General features: G+C 40.3%; 1 long non-coding RNA gene across 1 annotated transcript; it reads right to left on the reverse strand.

Moving 5' to 3' along the window:
• Positions 1–7,520: 7,520 nt before the first annotated feature.
• Positions 7,521–12,994, reverse strand: LOC114632525. The gene is made up of 3 exons (XR_003713104.1): positions 12,629–12,994; positions 12,226–12,298; positions 7,521–8,307 (listed from the first exon to the last, which is right to left on the reverse strand). It is a non-coding gene; the product is annotated as an uncharacterized LOC114632525 (long non-coding RNA).
• Between the last annotated feature and the right edge of the window lie 4,393 nt (positions 12,995–17,387).

Genomic DNA, 17,387 nt, shown 5'->3' on the forward strand with positions numbered 1-17,387 from the left:
ATGTCTTTCTGTCAAACTCTGGTCCCCTGTAGTGTTCATACTGATTACATGGTAATAGGCTCTTCTGTGCAGCCCCAGACAACCCAGATACCAAACCTTGCTTTGTGGTTGCCAATGTTTCTAATGTTAAGTAAAGGGTTACACACAATAGCAGCTTCAAATTAGTTTTTAATCTAATTAAGGAAAATTTCATTTTACGGGAAAACTTAACCTCTTACCTTAGTTAATTTTTTATTTTTTACTCACCCCATTGGCATCTTTATTTGCTCATGAATGAAAATTTAACTATTTCATTTCTGCTTCTTTTTTTTTTTCATTTGCATCTCAGTGGATGAACTTTTCAAACACCATGTTTGGTTTTACATTGTAATGGGAGATTTCTAGGTAGGACACATGTTCCTTTTTCAAGAGTCCTACACAAATCTGATTTTAATAATTACATATAAGGAAATAAAAATAAAATTATCCCCATGTAGGGGGTGATATTTAGAAAACGGCGCCCGGTCTGGCTTGTTCCTGGGCAGCCACCATGTTCCTGCTGCTCCTCAGCTCCGACCGGGACTTCGGCTAGCTAGATTCACAGGTCCTGGCACCCACAAGATGCTAGCATGGGGAATGGCTCTGCCAATCCACCATGCTGCATCCACAAAGCTCGGCTGAACTCCAGACAATAACTGCTATCCTCGAAGTACCCTGTAGAAATGACTCTTAAAGCTTAATGATTTATGTATTTAGAAATACTCAATTGACACGATGCCCACACAATTAGAGTTGTTAACCGATATCTAGCCTTTTGATAGAAGTTGCTACCCAGAACAGCTTTTGACCCACCTGTGGTTCTCCATGGCTGATAGCCTCCTCCTTCTCCTCCCCTTCCTGTCTCTCTCTCTCCTCCCCTTCCTTTCTTCTTCTCCCAGCTCCAGCTCCTCTTCTACTGTCTAATCATGGAGCTCTACTGCGAACACAATGTAGCAGAATAAATATCCTGCTACATCCCCAGAATTTGGCTCCATGTCAACGACTATTACAAGATAATGACAAAAAGACACATAGTTCTAGGGAAAAAGACATTAAGTAACATTATAACTCAACATTTTCATTGTGGACTCGAGGTTCTCAGCTCTGTAAGAAAGAGGGAAAAGTTCATCAGACCTAAGCTCAGGAGTGATGCAGCTAACCATGCAAGGGCCCTGAGGTGAGCACCGCCAGTCACGGTCCCTTTTCCTCACTCAGCGTTTGCACATGAGGATAGTGTCTTGCGCATTGTTTGCCGTGCACTGGATTCGGTTGTGAGCACACTTCCGCATGAGGCTTACATTCCGGTGGAGAAGGTGAAGGGGGGAGATGTATGCATTGGACACTGTATGCAAGGGTGGATGGGGGTAACTGTGACAGATGATCTCAGTCTGGGCGGGGAAGAGGGGGTTAGTGGAGCACTATTATTTTATTATATATTATATATGATACTATCTGTTGTTCTAGATATGAAGGCCAAGGGTGAGAAGGTCCTGGTAGTATCTGACTAGAAGCAGGAATGGTGTTTGATCAAGCCAGTTATAATAACTATTTAAATACATGAAATTAAATACCCAGTTTTCTCTTATGATCTAGACAATCAAACAGAACAATGGAGTCCCAACTCATGCGGGCTCATTTCAGTACAGTAGTTAAGTCTGTGGGTCTTATTCCAAAGTAACTGGTTCCAAGGCTGACTCTGACACATAGTAGGTTTTATAGCAAAGCAAACTAAACTCTCTGAAGCATGATTTTCCCATTTTATTTGAGAACAAGAATAACACTTGGTTCATGGGATTGTGGTATGGGTAAAATAAACCAACATATAAAGTCCTTAACAGCAACTGTTTTAAGTTAGATAGGTATTCAATAAACAACCATTTTATTGGTGGTAAAATAATAATAATAATAATAATAATAATAATAATAATAATTATAATAACAATTCCAGTAAATTGTAGAGAGACTAGAAAGAAAGACAGACACTCAGTTTGAGTTTTTACTTTTCAAAAAGGAAAATGAAATCATGGTGCTCTGTTGATGAGTGTGGATGTTAATTTAATATAGGTCATTACAAATCTTTATCAGATTTATGAGTAGGAACAAATTTATGAGTAGGAACAAACTGATTTTTAAAATAATTTCTTCAGAGAATAATAAGGAAACCAGGAAAAGAATGCATAGAATAACCTGGTTGAAGTATAAGCAAAAGAAGCAATTATGATAGTTAATGTAAGTGGACTAAATCTCCATATTAATAAGGTTCCATCTAATGGAGAAATCTTTCTTTAGCTGAGAGACCTGCTTCATGCTGGAGCATATCATTATAAAATTAAATGGAGGCAAAGAGATACAGCAGTCAAATTAAAACAAAATTCAAAGGATGATATTAGTCACAATATGCAGGTAACAATAAAGACTATAACAAAATGGTTAGTTTGCAATGTCAATAAATACATGCAAGTTGAAACAGAGTACCCTAATGTAATAAAATATAATTTATAACTCCAGGTTTTGTTAAAAGTATAAAACGGAACACACAAATGAAATAGTAAGGGATCTTGTGCAAGCAAGATGGCTGAACTGGTAAAGACACTTGCTGGCAAGCCTGAAGACCTGGGGTCCACATGGTGGGAGGAGAGAATTAACTCCCACAAGTTATTTTCCATATGTGTACCATGCCATGCACATGCCTATATGTACACATGCATACATGCACACACACACACACACACTAAAGAATATAGTAGAGGACTTTAATACTCTCTCAAACTTTCAGGTTAGGAGACAAATACCCCAAAGGTATATATAATATTGAATAACCTGATCAATAATCTTGAGTTTATAGTTTGATATATGATTTTTTTCAAAGGAGCACATACTCAAATGAAATTTGGACGTAGGCCAAAAACCAAGAAAACCTTCAGTATATTTCAAAAGCAGAAGCCGTGCAGCCTGTAACCATTGGCATTATTCAAAGGTGAGGAGACGCCTTACTTGTCATTACTGTTTACAGCCTCAGGTGTCTTACGGTAACTCTCCCTTCCTTGCAAAAAGGGAGGCACAACTGAGCTCTTTCGCATCATCCATACTCGAAAAATGTGGAGTACAAAGTGTCCTTCCATCTGTAGAATAGTTGTGCATGGCTCATAGATTATACATGACCACAGAAAACTCCACAGCAGTTCAAATAAGTGGCCGCTGATTGTAAGCATCCATGGATAAATCTAAAACTATGATTTAGCAAAAATACCAGCTTGTAAAAGAAAGAACATGATATTCATATAAATCTCAAAGCACATGGGAGTATATTTGTTAATACAATAATGATATACTTTAAAAATGAGGGATCGGATCTTGTGGGCATGAAGGGGTACCTTGGCTGATAACAGATCCCTCATTGTCTCAGTTTCACTGTCACACCTAATGGCAGCAGCAAAGGTGTCTGACTATATTTGGGTATCAGAAGATGAGAATGACGAGCTCATGAGACATCAACAGAAGATGATGAAATGCTACTGCAGTTCAGTGCAGATCAGCAGAGGCAACTGAAGCCAGAGGATAAGAAGGGGACAGAAGAGTAGAACAAATTGGCAGAGTTAATTTGAGGCCAAGCAGAGCAATTCAGTGAGAAGCCGAGAGAAGCCAGATTGAATTAGTCAGCTTGGAGAGGAGTTTGGGACAGAACAGCTGAGTTGAACCAGCCATCCAGAGTTCACAATGAACTAGAAAAGGTGAGCTTATTCAGCAGTAAGTTCCTGAGATGACAACTATATCAGGCAAATAAAAGACACTTTTACAATTCTGGGCTTTGCCTTTGCTGCATTTACATTGTTGTACCATCTCTTTGTGGAGAGGATCTGATCATTAAAGGAATTAGTGTGCGTATATCCAATGTTAAACACAATAGCAAAAGATAGTTAGAAGTGGAAGATTTGGTGGTAATCCAGGTGGCCTTGGGAATTGAAGTGTACTTGCTAACAGTTGAAATGGCGGATCTGGCTTGGGAAATAACTGGGGTGGTAATATGGGTGGAGGGTTGAACTTTGGAGTCTTCAGCGTTAATCCAGTAATGACTGCAGCAGCTGAGATGACTGTAGAATGGTTGAGGTATCATGCGAATGTCAGCTAGCTAGCAGAACCAATCAGATCTCTCTCTGGTACTGGTAAAGCCAGGGGCAGCAAAGAATCTGGGTTTTGGTTCCAGAAGTAACTCCTTCAGTGACTCTAGTTCTGATCCTCCTCTTGGTTGGAAGCCAGCATCAAATGCAGGGTCAGGCAGTGGTCTTTGGCTCAAGCATGTATTCTAAATCCTATGGCTGGGGAATGTAGGCAGTAGTTAGTTGGTTGGTATAGAATGGTGGGAGCTCAACATTTTCAAAACGCTTGGTGAGTATATAGTAAAATACATAGGCGCTAAAATTTTCAAATTGGTTTGTTCAGTGTGAAGTATTCAATGGTCCTTTTTTTTTTGATACTTCTCTTCAGGAAAAGAGAAGCTAAAGGAATTTTATGTTTTGTTACACAGAGTTAAATATTGGGTGGCCGAATGAGAACTTTGGGTTGCCCAGTTGACAAACCAGCACACTACAATTTGTCTCAGAAGGTTTCTTTGTGATATTCTGCCACTGGATTTCTTAAGTGAATCCCTTGCATGTTCAAAGTAGAAATCATTGGTTAGGATTACATTCTTTCTCCTTACTTACATTTGCATCACAACCTACAGATTTTTTTTTTTTTTTTTTTTTTTGCTTAGGAACACTTCGCTTTGGGAGATCTTAATGTCACGGTGTTTGGTTCTTCTGGCTTTGTAACACTTGTCTTCCTTCGTATACGAAAGCCTGATATGAATCCTCCGTTTAGTCCCCGCAGCTCATTTTACTGCAAACATTTGGAGAAGAAGCACTTCATTGGAAACAGTGCTTCAAATAAGAATACGCCTGCCTAGGAGGCTTCTCATCCAGGAATTCGTCATTGTACTTCACAGGCTGGCTGGCTCACTGATGGCAGCTTTCTATTTTTATCTACTACGCTTTATTTTATGGAGTCGCATCAACGCTATGAATGCAAGGCCGTGACGTGGATCCAGAAGGCTATTTCAGCTTTCAGAAGCCTTGTGTGGGATCGATCGTGGTACAGAAGCATGCGAGGCTAATGCGAAGGAGAAAAAGGGAGAGTGCATACAGACTCGACGGAAAAGTGGTTGTTTTTTTGTTTTTTGTTTTTTTAACTTCGTGAGATATGCCACTCAATCCTTTGGCTTTGGTGGGAGATTATGCAGAGTAATGTAGCAAGTAATGTTCTAATGTGTTTGCTTCAAAGGACATCTACATCTGTTGGAAGAGTTTGAGCATCGTTCTTTGAAAACCCACTTTAGCTGAGTGTGTTAAATAAAATAATGCGTGTTCTCCCTCTCCTTCTGTCAACTGCAGTGAACGCTGCATGGTGATGTTCTCTGTTACTGATCTGGAAGTGCGGGAACGTGAGCTGAAGCTGTAGGGCCTTGGACATGGGCTGAGCCCATGGTGTGCTTTGTAGGAGGACTCGGGAGCAGAGTTCACCAGTGAGCTCAGGGGTCTCAAAGAAGGGTGGAGGTTCTCAGAGCCGTTTAGATGCTTGTAAGGATGCTGCTTGCTGCGGCTATGTGTCTTGTGCTTGGATGCTTTTGACAACAGTTGTCTTTGCTGGAAATTCTTAAGTAAAACTGATTTAAATAATAAAAATCACGAGGGGCTGGAGAGATAGCTCAGTTGTTAAAAGTGTGTGCTGCTCTTACAGATGACTGTCGATAGGTTCTGGCTTCCTCTTCTGGCCTCATGGACACTTGTCCTTGTGTGCACATACCCAAGGACAGACATGCACATAGTTAAAGATAATCAAAAATGTGAAAATGTTAACGCATTAAATGCAGGATAACAGATGTCTCAGAAAGGTAGAGACCATGAAATAGAATCCCAATCAAAGTGATAAATATTCAGAACTGGATTGTAGAATATGATAAATGAATGAAAAACTTGGAAAATAAAAGCTCTTGGAAACGAGAAGGAGAAATTAGGAGAGAACGGAGAGGATAAACTCCTAAGAGGTTTCCACACATCGAAGCAGACAATGTGAACATTTCAGTGACAGGAATAACTTTCCAGAGGCAAAAGTATTAAAATTCACTCAAGATGTAGAAAACCTTTCTAATGTAATCATTAGGAAAGAAATTTTAAAATGTGTCAATTATCTAAAAATACAGGCTCCAAAGTCAAGGAGTCTTTGAAACTCTCATTTGAATGTTCCAGGAACAGTGCAGGTCACCCTTTGCTGGGAACTGAAAACGTGTGTGTGTGTGTGTGTGTGTGTGCCCCTTCAGACCCACCTGCTCTTCTGTGGTTATCTTCTACACATGGATACATCCGTGGAAGGACGCTGCACCCTGGGTTCACCCGTGGGAAACCCAGCAACGGGGGAATGAGAGGAGGGAAGACAAGCTTACCTTGCTCTCAGCATGGATGCAGAGATGGCACAGGGGTATGCGAGACCACGGTTTCAGATGACTCTTCCTCTCTTCACTCTTTCAAGTCTTGGTGTGACAGTGGAGGGGGTCCCAGCAATGAACTAAGATCAAGACTTAATACCAAACAGAGTCAGGCCGAGTTTCTATTCTACCTACTAGCTGTTAAAAATGCTCAAAACTCAAGGCTGGCACATAGCTCGCTTTGTAGAGTACTTGCCTGTCATGAATGGAGCCTTGGTGTGATCCCACTATCCAATAACACTAGGCATGGCAGCGCACGCCTGTAATGCCAGCAGTTGAGAAGTGGAGGCAGGGGCTTCAAATGTTTCAAGACACATTTGAGCACAAGTTTGAGCCCTGCCTGGACTACACGAGTAGCTTTCTCAAAATAAATAAAATCCAGAATAAATCTAATTAAATTAAGAAAGAGGAAAAAAATTCCTTAAACACTTTTTTTTTTTTTTTTTTTTTTTGCTATTTTGTATGTTCGTGATAATTGTGATTCTTCCTAGGGTTCATGTAAGTAAATTGAGTCACAGAAGTTTTTTTTTTTACTGCCTATAACACAGTGTTTTGAAGATCACAGTAAAAAAATTAAGATTAAAAAATGTGAGAATGACTGTCAGTTTCCCAAAAGGTGACGATAAGTTAACATAACTCCAATTTAATTGAGAAATAATTCTGACAAGAGTTCTAAAGTTAATTGAGTGGAAAATAACATCATGGAGACCGTCAAGACCTTTCGAAAAAGAACCATGACCACGCTCAATGCTACAGTTTTGAAAGCATGTGATGGGGACTTTGGGAAAGGTGACAGACACAAGCAGATATAGGAAGTCAGTATATTCGTAAGGGGGCTGTGCCCACTAGTGCTGGAAATGACTGTAACCCCGAAGGCATCATTGCTGGATGAGGGCAAGAAAACTTATTTTTATCCCAACTTCACACAAATTAACAAGGTAAAGTCCAGATAGGCGAAAGTTTAAATATACCAACACAGAGATCTTAGGGGAAACGTGTTTTATTTTAGATTCTGTTTGACTCTTGACCTTACCGATAAATTGAGTAACTTCTCCGGATGTTCTCTGAACATCTCTGGTTTTGTTTTTTGTTTTGTTTTTTAAAAACAGATTTGCTTGCTTGAACACTTGTGAGTTCACAATTATTGCTGTTGTTTTAGATTTTGGTACATACCACCCTCAATTACCTGTCAGTCAAAGTGTAAGGACACAAGTATTTCTGAATAGCTCCTCTGTTCTTAGTGGGAGATAAAACCACATTCTTGCTGTTTCCATTCAAAACTATCCGACGAGGACTCACACAGCATCCACTCACAGGGCCGGTGAGCTGCCCAGGCGGAAGTCACCTCTGGCCGCTCTAACCCGTAGGCCTTACACTAGATTCGGTAGCTGCTCCGTTCTGTGAGCAGCCCATGTAGTTAAAGATGGTGCTTTATTTCTACCAAGATGTGCTCTCACGAGTGCTGTACAGGAGTGGTTTGCCTCTGTTAGGGAAATAAGCTGCAATTTTCATCTCGAAAGCTCTTGGATGAGCTCGGCTTTGTGGGACGCTTGCCGGGGTTTTCTTTGCAATGACGATACAGTCCATTTTCTGTACCCAGAATGCTCCATTTCACTCTCATTACGGAAAGTGCTCCAACTCCCTTTTCCGATTCCGTTTTTGTAGACTTGGTTCCATTAGTTTGGAATGTGGCAGAAACAGGGGAACAGCCTTGAGAAACGACACCTGACATTTGTACTTCTGCTTCTGGTAGGTAGAGAGTAAAGCAACTGTGGGTGGAGAAAAAAAAAGGAAGTAGAACCTGGTTAAAATACTTCTGGTATACGGTGGTCAACCTCATATATCTTCTGTCAGGAGGGAACTTGAGAATATGGACTGTCAGTGGAGGAAGTCTCTGGAGAGCTCAGCACATGAGCATGCACGAAGGAACTAGAGTCACGCCATAGGAACTGGACAGCTTCGGTCACTTCGCTGTGAGGCAATGATACTATTTAATGGCATGGTGAAGAGAGGTTAGGGACCGAAGTGAAGAGGTTGAGTTCTATGATGGCTTTGCTAAAGACTTGCCCTGCTGCCTTGGGGACAGCGTTTCCCTTGGGGCTGTAGCAACTACTCTAAGGTGAGGAGGCTGGATGAAGTCACTGCATTTTATTATGCTGTGATTTCAATATCTTTTTGTGATACTATTAATGCATCTATGAGGTTTTGACGAATTTTAACTTGTATTTTTCTTTTGTGAGTGTGTGTGTGTGTGTGTGAGTGTGTGTGTGTGTGTGTGCACGTGTGCAGGTGAGTGTTCGTTATGTGCCCTCAGAGGTCAGAGGCTAATGGAAGTTTGGCTGTCTTCCTCGATTGCTCTCCTGCGTATGTTTTTGAAGCAGGGTCTCTCACTGAGCCTGGAACTCACTATTGTGGCTAGGCAGGCTGATCAGAGAGCCCCAGGGAGTTCATTGTCTCTGCCTCCCCACTGCTGTTTACAGACAAGCACTATCTATCACCACAACCTTTTATGTGGGTACTAGGGTCCGAACTCAACCTAGGCAGGAAATAGATGAAAACGGAACATTGCGCCTGGGATTGTAGTTCAGTGAAAGAGCCTAGTCGCAGCACATTCAGGGCTCTGAGTTCAAGCTCTGCACCAAAACGGACAAGAAAGAAACCTATACTTAACTATATAAGCTGAACCGTAAGAAACTGCCAGTCAGTGCAGTTCAGTTAATGACCAAATATTAGCAATTTCATGCAAGTCCATTTCATAACAGGAAGAGGTAGCGGTAACCACGACAGCTACTGAGATTGTTTGCTTGAATGAATCTAGGATTTGAGGTTACAGTATTCGTGCACATGTGCGCATATGTACATGCATGTGTGTATAAATAGAATATTACAAAAGCTAGATGCACTTCACTAAAATGTCTAGCTTCCACCTCAGGTGGGAAACATTCATTTCCTGTATTTAGCTTAGTAAGCTTACTCTAATGCTCATAATTACAGCAGTTGCTCTGAATTGACTTTTAATTAGCAGTAAGAAGCATTCACAACAGGAAAGGGCTTAAGCCTGTAAGGAATGTTTCTCATGGTTTTCTGAATAGAGAGACAGATCTGAATAAAACTCAGCACTATTGAAAACACCAGCGGCCCTCTTTCCTGCTCTTCTGTAGATACTTGAATCCATTTTTAATAGGGCATGTGCTATTAAAAAATATGTGAAATATATTAGTGGAAATGTATTTCATATATGGAAATATATATTAATATAATATTAATATATATAATATATAATATATATTATATATAATATATAAAATATATATAAAATATATATAATATATAATATAATATATATATATATATATTAGGATGTTTTGTTTTTTAATTTTGTTTTGTTTTTGTTTGTTTTTTTGTTATTTTTTCATTATTGTGAAGAAATATGCTACAGAATCAACTGTAAGGAGAAAAATTTCCTTTCTTCAGCTTGTGTTTCAGTCCATGGTCACTCAGTTCTGTGATTTCTGGGGCCTGTGAGGGGATTATACAGGGCAGGGACTGTGTGGTGAAGGGAAAGTGCTAAGGGAGATGGGGGGAGGGAGGAAGAAAGAGCTAGAGTGAGGAAGCAGAGCGAGAGAGGGAGGCAGAGAGCGAGGGAGAGCAGCGAGAGCGAGCGAGAGAACGAGAGAGAGAGAGAGAGAGAGAGAGAGAGAGAGAGAGAGAGAGAGAGAATCCTTTAAGGACTCACCCTTAGTGACCTGCTTGCTCCAGCTAAGACCATCCATCCCCAGAGTTTTCTACCACCTCCCAGTAATCCATTAAACATGACTGTGTGGATGGGCCAACCTAATGATGATTTCAGAGTCTCGTGAGCCAAACACCCACAAAGACCTCGCTCGCCTCTGTACACTACTGCGTTGGGAACCAAAGCTTTCATGTAGGACCTCTGGGGAGGTGGTGGTGGTGAGCACTTCAAACCCAAACCATTACACCAACTATCCTCAGAAACACCTAGGGTTCCACTGATAAATGGGTACTTAGAAATGTTTTAAAGCAAGTGATAGAATGTGATCCGAATGCCAGACAGTGACATAGTATCTCATTCTACGGAGAGTCTAAAGATCAAAAAAGTTAACGCTGTTGATACGACTTTGCCTAGACCTTTGGACAAAGAGAAAAATGTTGACAAAAGTCTAACATGCTTAAGTGGAAATGAAATTCAAATAGAATCTTAATCACCGAAGTGACTGGAGTGGAACGAATGATCTTAGCTGAAATAGTAGTTAATTTTCCAGAATGTACCACGGAATTAATTTACCCTTGCAATTTAGTTATGAAAAATAATAGTACCAAATATATGAGACCTTCTTGGCTTTAACTTATTACTCTCTGGGAGGAGATGAGTGAGTAGGGTGGTTACCTTCAAACAGAGGCACTCGAGGCTTTAATCCATTAGCCATCCAAGAAGGATTAATACATAGTTTAAATAAGCAGTGCTTTTCATATCTGCTCACTAATGAAATTTTAATTAACTATAGAACCAATTATAAGATTCGGTAGGAAATGTTGCAAGATTAATTTTTAAAATGGAAATTAAACCACTCAAGTCATTTTTCTGCCTGGTTTTCTGTAGAAAGCTGTCCTGTTCTTTTTCCTTAATGGTTTACCATCATTAATGTGAATAATGCATACTCTTCCTCAATAGTTTTCATAGTCAAATTCCTTCTCATTATTTATTTCATGTATATAAAGTTTCCTATACGTGTGTATGATAGTTTGGAAAGTATAAAGTTAAGTCTCACCTAATTTAGATAAATCGTTAGCCAAAAAAGAGACCCCTTTCTATTTCACATGCACAAAAATTTTAAATGTCTCTTTATATGCCAGTTATCTAAATAGGCAGGATTCTAAAATACAAACATTTGTCTGAATTTTTTTATTAAAATATCTTTTATTTTCTTGTAAAAAAGCTAAGCAATAAATAAGCACTACTTAAATGCTTTAAAAAATAAAGTTAGCCTCCAGAGCTTCATTATGGCGTGTTCATAAACATGTGTCGTCATAATTTGTTCTGATTATTTCCAGTCCTCCTCTTGATCGTCTCATTTATCTCCCACTTTCTATTTTCATGTGGTATGTGTGTGTATGTTTATGTGCATGTGTGTATGTGTGTATGTATGTGTACGTGTGTATGTATATGTGTGTGTATGTGTGTGTATGTAAGTGTGCATGTGTGTATGTGTGTGCATATATGTGTGTGCATGTGTGTGTATATGTGTGTGTACATGTGTGTGTATGTGTGTGTGTATGTGTGTATGTGTGTGTGCATGTGTGTATGTGTATGTGTGTGTATGTGTGTGTATATGTGTGTGCATGTGTGTATGTGTATATGCATGTATATATGTATGTGTATATGTGTATATGTGTGTGTATGTGTGTGCATGTGTGCGTATGTGTGTGCATGTGTATATGTGTGTGTGCATGTGTATATGTATATGTGTGTATGTGTATGCATGGGTGTGTATGTGTGTGTATGTGTGTGTGTTTGTATGTGTGTATGTGTGTGTATATATGTGTATATGTGTGTGTGTGTCTTTGTGTGTGTGTATGTGTGTGTATATGTGTGTGTATGTTGTTCTTCAGGATCTGTATCCTCTGCTCGGTTTTGAGATAGGTTCTCTCACTGGCCTGGGACTCACCGAGTAGGGCAGTGAGTTCCAGGGATTCACCCTCCTGCTTCCTCAGTGTTGAGATTCCAAGCATGCTCTTCTACTGTTCCAATAGAAGGGACACATCCTTACCTGAAGTTATCTCAAATGTTTGAACAGTGATGTTTCTGCTGCTGACTCCAGTGACCTTCTTCCATCTCTTCCTTCCTCTTCTCTCCCCTCCCATCCTATCATCCTACCCCTTCCCTTCCTCTTCCCTCCCCTCCCACCCTAACCCACCCCACCCCCTCCATCCATCCCATCCCACGGTGCTATCCCACCCTATCTCTACTGATTCCACCTCGCTCCACCCCACCCTATCCATCCCACCCCACCCTTTTCCATCCCCACATCTCTCTATTAGAAGACTAGCTCTCAGGGACAGAGTGCTCACCTTGTAGAAGGCATATGTTGTCAGTGTTCAGACTGGGTGAGAATTAGGTTTGAGTCTTACGATGTAAAGTGAAAGATAATTCTTAGAGGCCCGGTTTCTATATACTGCGGTTTCCCTGTGTCGTGTCTGCAGAGAACAGCTTGCACTGTTCAAGAAAAGTCTCTGTTGAGACCTTCCTTTCCACAACCTCACCTCCCACCACTTGGGTTACTAAGGTGTATTTCCTCAGGCTATGAAAAGTCCCTGAGAAGATCTGAGTGCTGTCAGTGCTCTGAACTTGGCCAGTGAAGCCCGGAAAGGAGCCTCTTCCACTGCTTTGAGTATTGTAAAAAACACCCTTCTAAAGAGACAGCATGATGGGCCTGTCTGCACGTGCCTTTAATCCCAGCATTTGGAAGGAAGGCAGGTGGATGTCTGGGAATTTGAGGCCAGCTTGGTGTCTGCATATGAGGCATGTCAGCCAAGGCTTTTTAGTGAGGCTGTGTCTAAAAAACAAAACAAAACAAAACAAAACAAAAACCAAAACAAAACACAAATGACAACAGCAAAATAAAGTTTTAGAGGGGAGGGGGGAGGAAGAGGGAGAGGGTAGGAGGGGGAGGAGAGATCAAGGGAGAACCTTAAAAACAAAGATTTCTGGTAAAAACTAAGGGCTTCTTGTCAACAATTTCCAAGGCATTCACAAGTATGTTCACTGCTCAAGACGAAGAGTCGACGATTGAACCCAGGACTTCACTCTCTGTATGTCAAACACTTCTTTTATATGGTACTGAAATTGGGACTATTAAGGTTTTGAAGGTTGCTGCCTGCAAACTGTAGGTAAACAGTTCTCTCACACGGGAGTTCATCTTTTCCTCGGGTAAACTTACTTCTAAGCCAATTCATAAGGTATTTATTCTCTCTGTTAGTTTTGACACAGAGTCTTACTTTACATCCCAGGGCTTCCCTGAGGACTCATGCTGATCCTCCTGCCTCAGCCTCTCCAGTGCTGGGATTATAGGCTGTTACTTTCATGTCCAACTTCATAATATATTTACTCTGTTTTTATTAATCTATAAAATATTTAATGTTCTCTACTTCAGCTAGCAAAAAATATGCTAACTTCTAGATGAGATAATTTTTAGCAGTTCATATAATTTCTGTCATAAAAGACAAGGAAACTTTGGGACTGGGTCTATTGCTGAGTTACACAAGAAAAATGTACACCAAAGGACTATTAACCAATTGAGACTACTCTCATGTCATCAATACCTCTTAAACCTAGCTGTTCATCATAGTCAAGCAAATATATTTTGCTTTTTCTAATTTGTAAGACTATGGATAAATCATGTTATATCAGATATGAAAATGTTTAGTTTTGATGGCTTCTAGTAAATATTAAAGGTTCTGATTATCTCACAATGATTTTTATATTCCCTGTTTGATTGAAACACGGTTCCCCATTCACCTTAAAGTCACTTTATAGTAAAAGATGACGTGGGCTTCTTATTCTCCCATCTCTACCTTGTGAGTGAAATTTTGTATTTTGATGACGATTGACCCACAGGGTTTTGTGCATGTTACCCAAGAACTATATTATCTGAGCAGCCCTGAATTTTATATGTCTAAAAGTATGCATAAATAAAACTTACTGAATGCAAATTTAAACCTTTCCACCTCCCCCAACCCCATATTTAGCTGTTGGTTTAATAATATGGTTTGGTTTTGCATAGTATATTTTCCTGCTAGTTGAACAAGCTCACCCCGATGTTCCTGGATTTTGATGTGTTTTAAAGATATAGTAAATGCAACATTATAGTACCTTTTTCTTGGTCTGCTTGAAATGGATTAAATAAGACAGGAGTGAATGACTTACAGGCATGAGTCTGGGCATGGAAGAGTCCTGAATTTTTTTTCATGCTCTAAACTTAGAATATTGATTTTAACAGTGGGATAAGAGTACCTTGTACAGTAAGGCAGCTTTGAATATGTTTGTGGTCAATACAATAGAAGGGCCTAAAAAGTTGTCATCTAACATTATTTTAGAAATACTTTTTGGGGTTAAGTGTGTGTGTGTGTGTATGTGTACATGTAAAATACAGTCAAGGGGTGGAAAGATGGCTCAGTGGGTAAAAAAGCGCTTGCTGCTAAACTTGACAACCAGAGTTTGGCTCCTGCAACTACTGGATGAAGGGAGAATGACCTTCTCCAAGTTGCCCTTGACCTCCACACATGTGCGGTTGCTTGGCATGAATGTGTTCCCCCCCCCGTCCACCACATGCACACAGTAAATGACTGCAATAAAAAATTTAAACATTTAATAGGATTACAATAAAAATTTTAAACATTCAATAGGATTTTAAGGAGCTGAGTGATATTATCATAAGAAAACTCCTCATTTCTATTCACTAAAGTGTGTGCTTGCTTTAATACGCTCTGTACTCGCCTGGCAAATCCTTAAAATCCGCAGGTTCTACAGAACTCTTTAAACTTTTAAAGACAAATCTTGTAGCCCGGCACAGCGGTGAGTGTCTGTAATCCCAGCACCTGGGAAAGAGACTGTAGTGTCAATATTGAGTTAAAAATGTACTAGCGGGCATACAGTTTTTCCAATTTTTTTTTCTGAAGGTTTTAAGGATTTGTCAGCCAAAGGCTTCCACCATAGGGTACAATGTTCTTTTTGGTGACAGCTTTAATATCTGTTTTTTTCCTCTCTGTTGTACCTGTTCTCTGCTAGTGGCCAAGTCACCCAGTCTTCAAGAAGGGCTGGGACGAAGGCAGAAACACCACAGCTTTAAAGATCAAAAGCTAACTTCAATATGCAAGGTTCTCAGCTTTGCTGTCCCCACTAAAGTCCCTTGAGCTCTGGTCCCAGCTAGAGCTCTGTGTCCAGAACATCAAAGTGCTCAGTGCTTTTGGCCAATCTGACCCTTTGTACCTGATGTCTCAGTACACCTCGTTTCCACAGTTATGTTAACGGACTATTAAAGGAACAAACCAGAAGAAGCAACAAATGGAAAATTTCCAGAATATTATAATAGAGTGAGCTGCCCAGAACTGAGGGGCAGAGTGTTCCTGGAGGGAAGCTTTGTCTTAGACTTGATAGGGAAGAGCGACAGCCAGAATGGTTTGCCAGCTACGGCTGTTTATGTCATCAGAGGGGACTCTCAGACAGATGAATAAGGAACATTTTACCCCTGTGTCATGCTGGTTGTGTTTAGGGCACGGGGATACACAATCCAGTTTATCACGTAGGAGATAAAGAATGAGAATTCTTAATGTCACCGTCTGGCCTTGTAACCCATAAAGGAAAGGGTTGTCTATGTCTGAGGAAAGAGTTGAACTGTGTATCTTGTTGATCTCAAAGCTCCTTGAACTGTGGGTCATGACCCTGTCTGGGATTGTGTAACTGAACATAAGAGCTATAAAAATTCAGCAAGTGTGAAAGGTTTCTGGAGGCACAGAGCCCCCAAATTAATTCAAAAATAAACACAATAAATTGAGGTGTCTTTGGTAGTTACTGTTCACGTTGCATCATGGGGAATAAGTGCAGCCCGAGTTCTCAACACGCACGTGCAGCCTCAGGTCCGAACACGCATGTGCACTTTGCGCTCTGCACACCATCACACCACACAACACCATCACAAGCTGCCTGAAATGCAGCTCAGAGTAGAGATCGTTGTATGCTAGGGACTGCAGTGTTCCCATTGTACGTATAAAGCTTCCTATACTTGCATAAAGTGATGTCATTATGGAGGACAAAGACTTTTAATATCTTGCTACTATCAGTCCTCGGCATGCAAGTATCAAATTAGCGTATCTCTGTGCTGTATTGTGTTTGCTAAACAAGCACTTCCATCTCATTAGTATGTAAATTGATTTTAATCTTTAATAAAGGGTAGCATCCTATGTATACTAAAGCATTGCTTTAAAATAAATTTGCGATTGACTGTCAGTCAACGTTTTGTTTGTATGTTATACACCTATGTACCTGAGACCATGTAAAAGTTTTTCCGGTGGAAAGGAATCATGAACAGAGGAGCTTTGAGAAGTCTTGGTCACAGGTACATGGGCAAATGGGTCACTGCAAAAAGCACCATAAAGGGGACAGGTTTTGGGAAGCAAGGAATAAAGGCAATTAACTCTTATTTTCTAGGGCTGCAGGGTTCAGGTCAAGTTCATCACTGTCAACACCACTGTTGACTAGCAAGCTCCTGCTGAACCTGCCTGTCTCCACGACTTTCCTCTGTCACGGTCAGGCAGCCTCCCAGAAGTAGCCTCTAGACAGAGATTAGCTTACAGGCTTTTACTGGACTATTTCTGAGATGAGCAGCCCTACTCTGCTTTGTGTTCAGCAAACCACTTCTGGTCCCTAGCTTGTTTGGGTATGATTTGGAGCGATTTTTTTTTTTTTTACATTTTTTAGAAAATTGTGAGGAAAGAAAAATATATTGTGAACTGAGCTTTACTCCGTGGTTTGTGAAGGCTAAATTTATTATCCGCCTTCTTTAGAAAGATTTGTCTATTCCTGGGTAAGTAGTGGGTGGAGGGACTGCGGAGACAGTCAGTCATAGCAAAGACCTAGCCAGTCCTACATGATGCTGGGGGACTGAGCATCTTACAAAGCTGTCTTGATCTAATGTGGTGTGTGTGTGTTTGTGTACACATGTGTATATGTATGTGTATATGTTTGTGCACACATGTGTATATGTGTGTGTGTATGTGTTCACATATGTGTGTGTGTACACATGTACATATGTGTGTGCTTGTGTGTATATGT

This window comes from Grammomys surdaster, unplaced genomic scaffold (genome assembly GCF_004785775.1).
Source record: "Grammomys surdaster isolate TR1022 unplaced genomic scaffold, NIH_TR_1.0 373, whole genome shotgun sequence".
Lineage (NCBI taxonomy): Eukaryota > Metazoa > Chordata > Mammalia > Rodentia > Muridae > Grammomys > Grammomys surdaster.